General features: G+C 42.2%; 1 long non-coding RNA gene across 3 annotated transcripts in view; it reads right to left on the bottom strand.

Annotated features, from left to right (window-relative positions):
* Positions 1-4,873: 4,873 nt before the first annotated feature.
* Positions 4,874-14,291, bottom strand: part of LOC110202670 (uncharacterized) — a 35,182-nt gene continuing 25,764 nt past the window's right edge. For all 3 annotated transcript variants that reach the window (XR_002322772.2, XR_002322771.2, XR_002322770.2), the window contains exons 4-6: positions 6,158-6,193; positions 5,404-5,545; positions 4,874-4,954 (exon numbers count right to left, since the gene is read on the bottom strand). This is a non-coding gene — a long non-coding RNA (uncharacterized LOC110202670). The remainder of the gene's footprint in view (positions 4,955-5,403; positions 5,546-6,157; positions 6,194-14,291) is intronic.

The raw sequence follows: 14,291 nt of genomic DNA, 5'->3' as shown, positions 1-14,291 counted from the left end.
AAAAATATTCTTAATCACTATTGATAGAGAAATGCAAATCAAAACAACTCTCAGGCATCACTTCACGCCTATCAGATTGGCTAACAGGACAAATCAAGATAATGATAAATGTTGGAGAAGATATGGGAAAATTGGAACACTAATTCGTTGTTGGTGGAGTTGTGAAATAATCCAACCATTCTGGAGAGCAATTTGGAACTATGCCCAAAGGGTTATAAAATTGTGCATGCCTTTTGATCCAGCAATATCACTACGAGGTCTGTATCCCAAAGAGATCATGAAAAATGGAAAAGGACCCTCATGTACAAAAATATTTATAGCAGCTCTTTTTGTGGTGGCAAAGAACTGGAAATTGAGGGGATGCCCATCAATTGGGGAATGGCTGAGCAAGTTGTGGTATATGAATGTAATGGAATGTTATTGTGGTAGAAGAAATGATGAGCAGGATGATTTCAGAAAAACCTGGAAAGACTTACATGAACCAATGCTGAGTGAAGTGAGCAGAACCAAGAAACCATTGTATACAGTAATAGCAACATGGTGCGATGATCAACTCTGAATGACTTAGCTCTTCTCAGCAATGCAATGATCCAAAAGACTCATGATGGAAAATGCTATTCAAGTCTAGAGAAAGAACTGTGGAGTCTGAATGCAGACTGAAGCATGCTATTTTCTCTTTCTTTTTTTTTTCCTTTCTCGTGGTTTTTCCCTTTTGTTCTGATTCTTCTTTCATAACATGACTAATGCGGAAATATGTTTAATATGATTGTATATGTATAGCCTATATCAGATTGCATGCCCTCTTGGGGAGGGGAGAGGGAAGGGAGGGAAGGAGAAAAAATTTGGAACTCAAAATATTATAAAAGTGAATGTTGAAAACTATCTGTACATATAATTGGAAAAAAATAAAATACTATTAAGTGGGGGGGAAAAATCCTGCCTCTTCAAGTTAAGTAAGTAGTTTAACATCCTTTGAGACTTTAGTTTCCTTCTCTGTAAAATGAGGGAGATGACCTCTGAGGTCCCTTCCAGCTCTAAATTGAAATCCTATAACAGCAGTCCCAGAGAAACTACAACCCTGGTTAAACAATAGCTCGGAATTATGATCAGGGGGATACTATCTAAAATGAAAGTGGGGGTGGAGAACATGTGTAGGGGATAGGTTTGCAAATCCTGGATTTAGCCAGCAGATGAAAGTTTCTAATTTAGTTATACTCTTTAACTCTTTCTTAAAGTCTATCTTGTACTCTTGCAGGTTTTTTCAGGGTTTCCTCTTTATCTTCTTATTTGAAATCCTTGGCCCTCAAAAATAATCAGGGTGTAAGCCTTGGGGTAGGCACCTTACCCATCCATCTGCCACTCTATGGGGTAGCTTCAGGGGGTAGGAAACCAGTGCGCATTGAGTCCTTTGGCCCCAGTCCAGCTGTGATTCCTTCTCACCTGAGCAGACAGAGCTCTGGGCACTGGGCTGTGACCTAAGGGAAATGATGTGCAGCCATGTAGAACAGAAAAGCCAAAGTTATTAATTCTTAGGAAGCTGGGAGTGGTGGTGGTAGCAGTAAACAGGAGCCCTGGCTAGGTGGGGGTGGAGGGGGGGGATACCTGAAAAGCGAGGCAACCTGAGAGGTGGAGGTGAGAAAGGAGCACATTCCAGGGATGAGGGACAGCCTTTGCAAAGGCTTGGAGGTGGGAAAGATGGAAAGCTGTGTGTGGGGAATGGCTAACAGATCAGTTTGCCTGCAACAGAGGGTACATGAAAAGAGAGTAATGTACACCATAGTGGGAAAGGTAACTTGGAGTCAGAATGTAATAGGTTTTAAATACCAAAAAGAGGAGTCTGTAGTTCTTCCCAGAAGTAGTAGAGAGCCACTGTAGTTTCTTGAGAAGACCACGGAACCATAGATTTAGGACTGCAAAAGACTTTAGAGTTTCTCTAGCAGAGGATCACAGGATCTTAGATTTTGAGCTGGAAGGATCCTTATAGGTCATCTAGACCAACTCCTTCATTTTAGAGATGAGGAATCTGAGTCCCAGAGAGGTTAAGAAACTTGTCCGATGCCACACAGGCCATAAGTAATGGAGGCAGACTTGAATCTAAGAATATTACTCTGACAGCTATGTGAAAGATACATTGGAGAGGAGAAAGACTGAGGCAGGGAAACCAATTAGGAGGTTATTGTCAGTAACTCAGGACATAGGGGCAGCCAGGTGGTGCATTGTATCAGAGCCCTGCAATCAGGAGGACCTGAGTTCAAATCCAACCTCAGACACTTAACTAGCTGTATGACCCTGGGTAAGTCACTTAACCCTGATTGCCTCCCCCTCAAAAATTTAATAATTCAGGACATAAAGTAGTAACAATAGAAGCTCTTATCTCCATGAAGGATGGGAATTGAGGAGAGGAGAAAGGTCATGTTTTCCTTATAATTAAAAGTCTCTCAGGATGGAGGAGCCAAAGAAAGACTTTGGTACTCCATTCAAGTTTCTCCCGACCTCTGTGGCTAAATAGTGCCCCTTAATATCCCCTGCCATCCCCCTGGAAGCTAATTCAGTTTTGTTCTCCAGCTCCTGTTCCATATGGGCTTTTCAAAATCCCATCCAGACCAAAAGCCTCTTTGTTACCCAACTCCCACACCATCCTAGACTCTTGGTTATCCAGGGTTGAGGGTGAACCTCTCTTTTTATATCTGCCCTCAGTTCTCTTCCTATCACAAAATGGATGGCCTGAAACGTGGAGCTCCAAAGTGAAGTAATCTCTGAGTTATTGAAACCAAGCTTTGGGGATCATGGGGGTGGAAGTGGGGTGCTGTATCTGACACACTCCCTGTTCTTCCGACCTCTTTAGCATCCTCCATCCTCTCCTGAAAGAATATTCTCGCCTCTGTCCCTACTCACACTTGGCATCCTGTGCCTGATAAATATCTCCCCATGGGGCTGCAAGGCCTCTCACCACAAACCCTTGTTTCCATGGAAACTCACCACCCCACCCCTCAAGCCCTGAGCCCCAAAGCTGAGATGGCATTTGGGACGTCACAGGTGAGGGCTGGGGGGGGGGTGGAGGGTGGTTGGGCAGTGACTCCCTGAAAGCACAGCTCAAGCCTAGGGCAGGGAGATAAGGACCTAGCTCAGGTTCAGTGCTAGGGCTACCAGGAAACCCTGGGGCTCCCTGGGGTTGGGAAGGAGGGGCCAGCAAACTGAGCTACTTGGGGTAAGCTGGATTGAAATAGTTTCACTCTTAGGGTGCCTTTTGGTCTAACTAGCCCCTACCTTCAAGGAGTCCTACTTCGAGATAGTTCTTTTTCTAGAGAAGAGCATGTTTCTGGTGGTCCCACCTGACCTCCCACTCATCATTAGAATCATAGGGTAAGCATGGTAAAGAGAGTTTAGGGAGGACATTCTTCTTCCCTCCTCCCCACTATGTAGTGTGCTCAAAGTCTCACCTTTATCCGGTTTATGATTCAGAGCCCTTTCAGCTCCCTGGGCTGGGACTGAAAGGAGGGAGGAGAGGGCTATTTCCGACAAGTCCATCCAGAAATTGGCAGAGAGTATGGAAATACCCACATAAAAATCTACCCAGAGCTACTCAACACATGCACATACAGATATGTGTATTCTGCTTACTAAGACACCGCAAACATAAACTCATATAGATAGACACAGATACACACAGAGACACACATGTAGGACACCCAGGCTTTCACATAGACTCAAACGTGAGAATCCCAGAAGTACTAATGAACTCTGGATCTAAAGGGTGCTTGGAGTCAGGGGAGTGCACCCTGGCCTGTGGTTAATGTACTTGTGTATGAAGGGTGTTGGGAGGCAGTTCATCGAGGACTCACCAAGAAGGAATGGGACAAGATATTAGGAACAGGGGTCATGCAGACTCCATATGACCTGAAGGAGGAGAGAGATTTCAGGTGACAGAGAGAAGCAAAGAATGAGAAACAGGGAGGTCTCTGGTACCTCTCCAGAGAGGTTTTGTGTATGTATCTATTCTTTCCTGGGCAGAGTAAATCGAATAGACATCACTATGGGTTCCAGAAGCCTAACTTTTTATACTATGCCAAAGGTAGGGATACTTAAAAGCCCACTGGGGGCAGAAAGCAAGCCTAAGAGAAGAATGATTGGGTTGAGGACTCCCTGTGTGTGAGAGAACAAATCTTGTTCACCAGCTCTGTTCTGGCTGACCATGAGGTAGAGAAGATAGATTTGCACACACCAGCAAGTACCGAAAAAAATTGTAGAATTCTAATAGCAACAGGCTCCATGAGCATGGATGGAGTTTTAAAGCAGCATCAATCCTAGGGACCTCACTGTCACTTTTCTTTCTTTTTTATTTAGTTTTAGTTTTCGACATTCACTTCCATAAGATTTTGCGTTCTCAATTTTCTTCCCCTCCCCAAGCATGCAATCTGATATAGACTTTACACACACTGTCATATTAATTTTCTGGTTCAGCCTGGAGGGCTAGGAAACTAGGAAAACTCAGCTCAATCTGCCAATCCCTCCCAATCTTCCTCCCCTCAAACCTACCAGCTAAGCCATCTTGGGATAGACTAATCAACAGAGACAGATTTACTGAGTCCAGTTTGGAAAGATTCTGATCTGATTATCATCATTTTACAAAGAGGTTTTGAGATGTTAAATGACTTGCCTTAGGTCACACAGCAATGCCAACACTTAAATGTTGGAGCCAGGCTATGAATTCAGGTCTGCTGACTTCAAATCTAATGCTCTTTCTGCTACATAACGGCTCCCTTTTAGTATGATGTGATGGTGTTGCGGTTAGGGTTGCTTGGAACCCGGAAATGTAAGAGTACAAGGTGAGTCTGCCTGGAATGAATTCAGCACTCAAAGTTTCTTTCAGTCATGGTGGCAAGGTTTATTGTAACACCTGTAGGAGCAGTGAGATTTTTAAGGAATCTGCAGGTTGATGAGGATGGGACAGATACTTACATGCAAAAAAAGAGGAAAAGAGTCAGTGAAAATGGGATTAAGGAGTAGCAAGTAAACTAATTAAGTAATCAAGGTGGGCCTTATGCCTTAGGCAAGACACCTGTGATCTGGCCAGCTGAAAATGCAAGGGAAAGTTCTAGGACTGAGTTGTTGAAATGTATGGGAAAATTCAGGGTCCAAGTCCCATCACCCCATCATCCCTCAAATCTTTTGGGGTAAGAGGTGGAGCTGGGATGGGCCAGATGCCTTGGGTAAAATGCCATCGATCTGGGCTACTGAAATGTGTAGGAAAACTCAGGGACTGGGCTACTTTCATAGACATGGTCTTTTCCTTTTAGGGGTCCAAGTCCCGTCACCCCATCATTGGCAGTAAAGAGACCCGGGTTCCAATACCACTTTGGGTAAGGCACCTTGTCAGATGGGAGAATCATTTGCCCTGCTTACCTCACAGGGTAGGAAGGTTGAAAATCTCCCTTTTGTCACTATGTTCTTGTAATAACTCTCTTGGTTAGTAGCAGAATCAGGATTAGAATTCAGGTCCCCTTGGTCTCAAATTCAGTACTTTTCCCCTGAGGCCAAAATGTCCCTGAATAAAGGGTAAATAGTTGCAACAAGATGTGAATGTCAAGGCTTAAAATTGCTTCTCTCTGACATTGTAAAGTTGGACCATCTTGAAAAGAGCTTTAGAAAAGTAAAAGGAGTGTTATGAGATAGAACCGCTTCTCATAGTGTTGCTTCTGTCTGCAAGATGAAGCAAGAACAGAATTAAAAGGTCTTACAGAAATTCTTGCAGGGTGGAGTCCTTTGAGAATTTACTGAAAAACAAAGAGGCTCTTTAAGAAATCTGGACATCTTAAAGTACCCAGCGGTTATGGAACATTGTAACGAGGGCCTTTTTTGAGTTGGAAAGTAAAATTCCATGAAAGTTCCAAACTCAGTTTCTATAGCAATCACAAAACCAACCCCCACACCCACCCCCAGTCCAAGCCTATCCTTTTTTATTTCCGTTATTTTTACAAATTAGGTTTTTTCAATAACTTTTTCAATTAATGGACCAGTCAAAACTTATCAACACATAAAGCTCTGTGAGATAGGTGCTTTTATTATTATATTCCCTCCATTTCCCGCCCTCCTCCATTGAAAAAGAAAGAAAAATAAAACCCTTGTAAAAAATTCCCACATTGGCTATATACTATACCTTGTTCATCCATTCACCAATTGAGAGAAACTCTTCCTAAAAGAGTAAAAGGAACATGGATCATGGAGAGTTAAAATTACTTGCTTAATGCCACCATGACTCAGTTAGCAAGATAGAACCAGGATTAGAGACAGGGTAGTCTCCCACTATAGCATTGTTTTTTTTTTTTTAAAAAGATATGTCTTAGCAAGTGGCCTAGATAATAATAATAGCTAACATTTACGTATCACCTACTGTGTGCCAGCCATCATGATAAACACTTTACAATTATCCTATTTAATCAACCCTGAGAGGCAAGTACTATTAAGATCCCCCATTTTACAGATGACACAAACAGAGGTTAGGTGACTTGTCCACCATCACACAGGAGTGTTTGAGGCTGGATTTGAATTTAGGTCTTCCTGACTCCAGGTGGGCCCTGCATTTAATGCTCCATCTATCTGCCCTTAGAGAAAATTAACTGTTAGATTGTAAGCTCTTTGACAAAAAGGAAAAATCTCCCTTAGCAAAATGCTTTGTGCATAGCGGAGCTTAGCATATGATAATTAAATAAATAAGTGGATTGCGTTAGGTGGTATGGGAGAAAGTCAGTGTGAACAAGCAGCTTGGCAAAATAGCTAGAATGCTGGATTTAGATTCAGGAAAACATGGCCTCCAATCCATCTTTAAGCACTTAAAATAGCTGTGTGACCATGGGCAAGTCATATCATTTCTCCGCGCCTTAGTTTCCTCATCTGTCACATTGAGATAATAAAAGCACCTATCTCACAGAGCTTTATGTGTTGATAAGTTTTGACTGGTCCAGTCTACTTTATTAATTTATTTTGATTTATCAACAATCACTTCCACAAGCTTTTGAGTTTAAAATTTTTCTTCCCTTCCCTCCCCAAGATGGTGCGCAATCTGTAATAGGCTATACATGTACATTCCCATTAAACATAAATGACTGGTCCAGTCTAATGGGGACCCATGTGGCAAACACGGATTTTGTATCAAGTCCAGAATGCTCAATCGATCTCCCAGGGAGCTCAGGAAATTCCACCTTTGTGGAGAGCAGGAAGACAGCTGTGACTAGGCAAACGCTCCACTCCCCTGTTTTCATTTGTTACACATCAGACATTTGTAGGCTAGAAGCATGATTCTTTAGGGGGTTCAAGATGTTGCCTGGCCACTCTGAAGGTCTGAGAAGTAGTCCTGCCCAGACTTGGAGGGTAGCAGGTGTATCTCCTCCACCTAATTCTCCTCCCACAAAGCTTAACACACAAAAAACAATTACAGATAACTAGTTTATCAAAGCAAGCAAGTAAAACAACCACTGGGGAAGCTATACAGATCAGATCAGGTGATAGAATACTGATGTCTAAAAGAAACAGCTGTAAATAGATGAAATCTCAGTTTAACTGTGGAGAAAATCCAAGAAGTCCTCTCAGTCTCTGGGGTTATAGGTGCTGGGATACACTGGGGTGCCAGTTCTTCCCCACATACTTATGGCTCTGGGGGCCTCCTCATGACCAGTTTGAAGTCTGTGTCTTTCTTTCTTGCCTCTCACTACCTGTCTCTATTTCTATCTCGGTCTCTGTTTCTGTCTCTTTCTCTGTCTAGCTGTCTCTTGACTATTCTAGAAATATATAAATAACAATACCAACCCAAGTATAATGAGTCAAATGGTACAGACAGTAGGTACAACAGGTGGACAGAGGATGGAATAGAGGGGACAGACAAGTCAAATCAAGCCAACAAACATTTATTAAGTGCTTACTATGAGGCCGGCACTGTGCTCAGCTCTGGGGATACAAAGAAAGGCAAAACAGTCCCCACCCTCAAGGAGCTTATATTCTAATGGGGAAGACAACAGGTAAGTTGTTATGTAAATCTAAGATCTAAAATAAATCTAAATTTAGATCTAAGATCTAAAGTAAATCTAAGAGTATGCAGAAGACCCTAAGAGGAAAGATTTTGAGTGGGGTGGTGATAGAGGGAGGTGGAGACTAGGAAAGGACTTCTGGAGCAGATGGAACTTAACTGAATCTTAAAGGAAGTCAAAGCAGTGGGGCCCTCCAGATGTGGGGGATGGGGAGCAAAAAGGGACATGGAATTGTTATGTTTGAGGAACTGCAAATAGGACAGAATTGCTGGAATGTAGAACATGTGGAAGAAAGAAGACTAAAAAAGTAGGAAGGGATTAAATTATGAAGAGCTTTAAATGCCAAGCAGAGGAGTTTCTATTTGATCTTAGAGGTGATAAGAAACCACTGGAACTCATCGAACAGGGTAGATGATGTTGTCAAACCTATGCTTTAGAACAGTCACCTTGGCAACCAAGTGGAGGCTGCAGTGATCTGTGAGGAGACTTGAGTCAGGGAGATTGACTAGAAGGGTTACTGCAACAATCCCAGAAAGAGGTGATGGGGTCTCGAACTAGGATTGTGTCTGGAGGATTGGAGAATACTTGATGCTGTGGAGTAGAAGTGACGACATTTGGCAATGGATTGGCTATGTGGAAAGAGTAAGAATGAGGAGGTTGAGACTGAGATTGCAAACCTGAGTGACTGGGAAGATGGTAGCGTTCTTTTTTGTTTGTTTGTGGAGGGGTTTTGGAGGCAGTCGGGGTTATGTGACTTGCCCAGGGTCACACAGCTAGAAAGTGTTATAGAGTGGATTTGAACTCAGGTCCTCCTGATTCCAGGGCCCGTGCTCTACCTACTGCACCACCTAGCTGCCCTGATGGCAGTATTCTCAATAGCCATTGGGAAATTGAGAAAGGAGGGTTTGAGGGGAAACATAATGAGCTCTCTTTTGGACATGTTGAATTTGAGATGCCTAGAGGATATTCAATTTGAGATGTACAAAATGCAGGACTGTAGCTCAGGAGGGAGACTGGACATACAGATCTGGGAATCATCTGCATAGAAATAACAGTTGGACCCATGGGAATTGATGACATCACCAAATGAGATAGGATAAAGCAAGTGTTGCAATTAGGGGACTGAACATTTTTAAAAAAATTTTTTTTAATGAACTTTTTTTTAAAGAAAAATATTTTGACCTAGCCTTAGACACTTGACACTATCTGTGTGACCCTAGACAGGTCACTTAACCCTGACTGCCTCACCAAAAAGCAAAATAAATAAATAAAATTTGTATTTCAACATAATTGACTTCCTTTGCAATCCTCTCTATTTTCTTTTGTGCATTTAAAAACATTATTCTGAGAAGGGGTCCATAAGCTTCATCACACTACCAAAGAGGTCCATAATACAAAAAGGCTAAGAATCCCTGATATAGAGGGAGAAAAGAAGACCACCCAGCTTTATTTTCTTTCTTTCTCAATGTGGGGTGGTGATGGCAGGGAGAGAAGGATTTTCATTGATAGAAAAAAAAAACATACATAATTTAATCCTAAAAAAATGTGGCCTTCGTGGAAAAAAAAATAATCTTTTTTTTAGTGAGTCAGTTGGGGTTAAGTGACTTGCCCAGGGTCACACAGCTATTAAATGTCTGAGACCAGATTTGAACTCAGGTCCTCCTAACTCCAAGGCAGGTACTCTATCCATTTGCCACTTGGCTACCCCCATTCCAAAAAAAAAAAAATAATCTTGTACAACCTATATTCATGGGGGGAAAAAAAAAAGGTAAAAGGGCCAGGGACAGAGCCTTAGGGTGAACTTGCAATTAAGGGATGAAGATCCAGGAAAGAAGCCTGAGCAGTGATTGAACAGATAGGAGGAAAAACCTAGTGAAGAGAGAACATCTAGAAGGAGATGGTGATCAACAGTGTCAAATGCTACAGAGAGGTCAAGGAGGATGAGGATCGAGAAAAGGCCATTAGATTTGGCAAGTAAGAGATCACTGGTGACTTTGGGGAGGGAGATTTCACTTGAACAATGAGATAAAAAACCCAGTTTCTGAGAGTTTAGTAGAGAAGTATGATGCAACATCTTTAGCTGAGAGAGTGAGGAAGGGGGTACTGTGGAAAGCTTGAGAAGAGATGAAAGAGTTTAGGGCAGCTAGGTGGAGCAGTGGACAGAGAGCTGGGCCTGGAATCAGGAAGACTCATGTTCTTGAGTTCAAATCTGACCTCCTGGGTGAGTCACTTAACCCTTTTGCCTCAGTTTCCTCATCTGTAAAATGAGCTGGAGAAGGAAATGGCAAACCACTCCAGTATCTTTGCCAAGAAAACCCCAAGTGGGGTCACAAAGAGTCAGGCACTATGGAAAATGACTGAACACACACAGATACACACCTGCTGTGGGGAGTGGGATAGGGAATGGATTAGGAAGGGATAAAATGTTTTTCTCACTGTAGTCAGGGCCTAGTTGAGATTAAACTCAGAAAAATTGTGTTGGAAACAATCCACTTTTTCTCTAGCATGTGAATAGGAGCAAAGGAAGTAGGTGGTGAGAGTAATCCTGGATTTAGGTTTGGCTAGGTGTGATGGGTGGTAAGACCAGGGCCCAGAAGAGATTTGAAATTGGAGGATAATACAGAGTTGAATTGGTTCACTAAGCTAGGAAAGGGAGGATAGCATAACCAGGGCAAGAGTGATGGCTTGGGAATAAATTAGAGATGGTGGTTTCAGACCTGGATAAACGGCCAAACCCAACAAATAGTCATTAATGGTTGGGTGACTCAGGAATGTCTTATAGATCTTTGCTTGGGCTTGTATTAATATTTTTTTAAATCAATGACTTAGAGAAAGGCATAGCTAATAATAGCTGACATTTACATAGCATTTTATAATCAACTAAGTAATTTTTATATGTAAGAGGCTGATGAGAGGTGTTCCTGATCAATTTAATGAGTTCCCCCAATCAAATTAATAAAACTATAGGGCTTGGGCCTTAGAAGACAACCAAAAGAATGTGAGTTTACCCACTAACTCTGGAATGGCCACAGGGAATGCAAGACTAATTGGCAGACATTAGTCCAAGATGATTGGCTATTAAGAGTCAAGATGATTGACTGACTATACTAATGCACACTTTCTGGAGCAGCTGATGGCAACCCTTGGCAGAAACAGAGGGGATGTAGAGAATTCGAAAGCAGCTTGATTGTGATCCTGAAATCTAGGCTGCTTGCCCAAGAAGGAAGATTTTCTGGGCAGGGACAATTGAAGATATGGTAACAGCCAGAGCACTGAGAAATTTCCAGGAGAAGCGCATCAATTTAGACAAAGTTCTAGAGGCTGAGGACTGGACCTTCTATTCTAGAAAGAGAAGACTTTCTTGATATAACGTGCCCTTTAGAGAACGACGAGGGTAGTCCCTATGTTTCCTGTGATTCGGATTACTTGAAGAGTAAAACCAGAGAACTATTTAGAGTCAGGGGTGGGGAGCCTGCGCCCTCAAGGCCACATGTGGACCTCTAGGTCCTCAAGGGCGGCCCTTTGACTGAATCCAAACTTCACAGAACAAATCCCCTTCATAAAAGGATGTGTTTGGTAAAACAGTCAAAAGGTTGCATCCAAGGCCCTAGAAGGCCACGTGTGGCCTCCAGACTGCAGGTTCCCCACCCCTGAGTCTCAGTGCAGGAATGATGGGAAGGGGATTGCTCATTTGGTAGCCCCCAAAGTCTGTTTAACTCTGTGGGGTGGGGATGGGGAGAATCTAAGCTGCAGAGTGATACTATGCATCTTGGGAGAATACTGAAGAACTCACCGAAATGTTAAGATAGCAAACCCCAAGTTTAGTTCCTTTTGGGGGAGAGCTGATAGTTTTTTTCGAGCACTTTATCTGTTTTCCACAACTGGCTCCTGTGAGTCTTTTGCACCTTACGCATGTTTTTCTTCTGTGCCTGTCCCATGCCTGCTAAGAATTTGGGACTCTGAGTGCCTGCACAGGAGCTGGGAATCTCTTTGCTCACATGTGGAGGAACCTGAACATGAACTATTTCCTGAGTATATTAAGAATATTTTTTTTCAAGAGCAATGAATCAAAGAGACATAATGATCTTTTGGGGGTCAGTTTCTAAGACTTGGTTATGTCTCTGTGAGCCCAGTCTTGAGAGGCTCTGGGTCATGGGTTATACATGGGTTATACATGATCTCATTCAAGCATCACAAAAACATCTAGCAATAACCCTGTCAGGTAGGTGTCAGAGTTATTATTATCCCCATTTTACAGATAGGGAAACTGAGATTCAGAGAGAATAAATGACCTAAAATATTAAGATCATAGATTTAGAATTAAAAGGGACTGTTGAGGACTTCTAGTATAATCCCCCTCATTTTATACATGACTTGCCCATGGTAACATAGCTAGCAAATATCAGAGGAAGGCTCAATCCTGGGACTCTCTTGACTCTAATTCTAATAGTTCATCCACGACTGCATGTTGCCTTGGTAGTGTGCTTACCAAGTATGTGGAAAGTGCAAGGCTGACAGGGATAGTTAACATGTTGGATGTCACGGTCAGGATCCAAAATTATTTTGACAGGCTAGAACACTGGTCTTAATTTAATGAGATGGAACCTAATAGAAACAAAAGTAAAATCTTACACTTGGTTTCAACAAGTCAACATCTTTGTGCAAGATGGTGACAGGTTGGCTGGAAAGATGTCTGCGTGAAGCACATTTGAGTGCTTTAGAGCAATAGTATCAAAAGAGAGAAATGGACTCCTGCAGGCCACATATTGATTTAGAAAATCACAAATTAACAGTATGTCCTAATTGTATTTTTATTGATTTTATTAAACATGTGTCAATTACTTTTTAATTTGGTTCCTGCTATGCTCAGGAACGTTGGGGGCCTCAAGTGGGACACCTCTGCTTTAATGGATTGTAAGTTCAGTGAATCAACTGTGTGACATGACAGCCCCAAGGCTTAATGAAATTTTAGGCATCATTAAAGAAGGCATGTATCCAGGGCCAGGAAGGTGATATGTCCTGTTGCACTTTGCCCTGGTCTGGCCATGTCTAAAATGTTGTATTTAGCTAGAGAGTGCTCAGGAAAAAGCAACCAGGATGTCAAAAGTTCCCAGAGGTCATAGGGTGGAGGAACTAGGCATATTTAGCCTGGAGAAGACATTGAAGAGAGACATAATAGCTGTCCTTCAAGTATTTGAAGGGCTGTCATTTAGAAAAGGGATTAATTTGTTCTCCTTGGTCGTAGACTGCAGAAGTAGGAAAAATGGGCTACCCTGGAAGATGCTTAGTTCTTTAATTGAGGGTCTTTCAAGGAAACATTGCATGACCACTTATCTGGTGCGATGTAGAGGGAATCCTTTAAAAATGTCTTTCATTTCTATATCAGTTGTTTCCAGATATCCACTACCCTTCCCACCATTCTTACCTGCTGAGTGAATTTCTTTTTCAGATACAGGCTGAATGTTAATTCCCTGTAAGGTCTCTTTACTCTGAGAATTCATTCTTCTGTGATCAGATTTTCTCTGAAGGCCCTTCTAGCCTAAGCATTCCATGATCGTATTTTTGTCATTGTTATTAGTCCTTCCTTCTTCAAGAAGACCAACGTCCTATTAACTTGCACATGAATTGGATATACATAGGCAGAGCTGTCAGCTTCACTCTCTCCTTCAGAATCATGGGAGTTCAGTGGCAAGACAAAGGCCAAAAGACAAAGGTCAAGACAACTGGCAATGTTCCAGGATGCAGTGGGAACCTTGGCCTTTCTAAATTAAAGTCTTCTCCGGGTTTCAGTTTGTCTGGGGCCACACCCATTCAGTGATTAAGGGCTGGGTAAGCATTGAGACAAAAGATGGCTCCATTTATCATCACAAAGATATAAATCTGGGAGGGGAAGGAGAATTTCTGGCCAAAACAGAAAACAATTGCTATTTACACCCATTCTAAACCATAAAAATCTAAACTATGAGCCACAGAAGCTTGGGCTATTGGCCATTCAATGAAAGCCCAGAGATTTGGATTTTAAGGTGGAGTCAAGCAGCTCCATTTAGAACACTACGGGCTTTTAAAAAACCTGTCTTTTCCAGAGCTATATTTCAAGAAACTAAAGAAAAATAAAAACCACAAAGGCCAAAAAGTAAATTGTCCCAGCTTTTTGAAAAAATTATTGATGACCCTATGTGATACTGTGGAATCACAATATAAATGAAGAAGGGACAAGATAAAGTTTTCTCAGCGTGGGGATGTCTGTGTTTGACACAGAAATCTGTGACA

This window comes from Phascolarctos cinereus, unplaced genomic scaffold (assembly GCF_003287225.1).
Source record: "Phascolarctos cinereus isolate Bilbo 61053 unplaced genomic scaffold, phaCin_HiC Scaffold_4;HRSCAF=312, whole genome shotgun sequence".
NCBI classification, from domain to species: domain Eukaryota; kingdom Metazoa; phylum Chordata; class Mammalia; order Diprotodontia; family Phascolarctidae; genus Phascolarctos; species Phascolarctos cinereus.
This window is presented reverse-complemented; position numbering and strand designations above follow the sequence as displayed.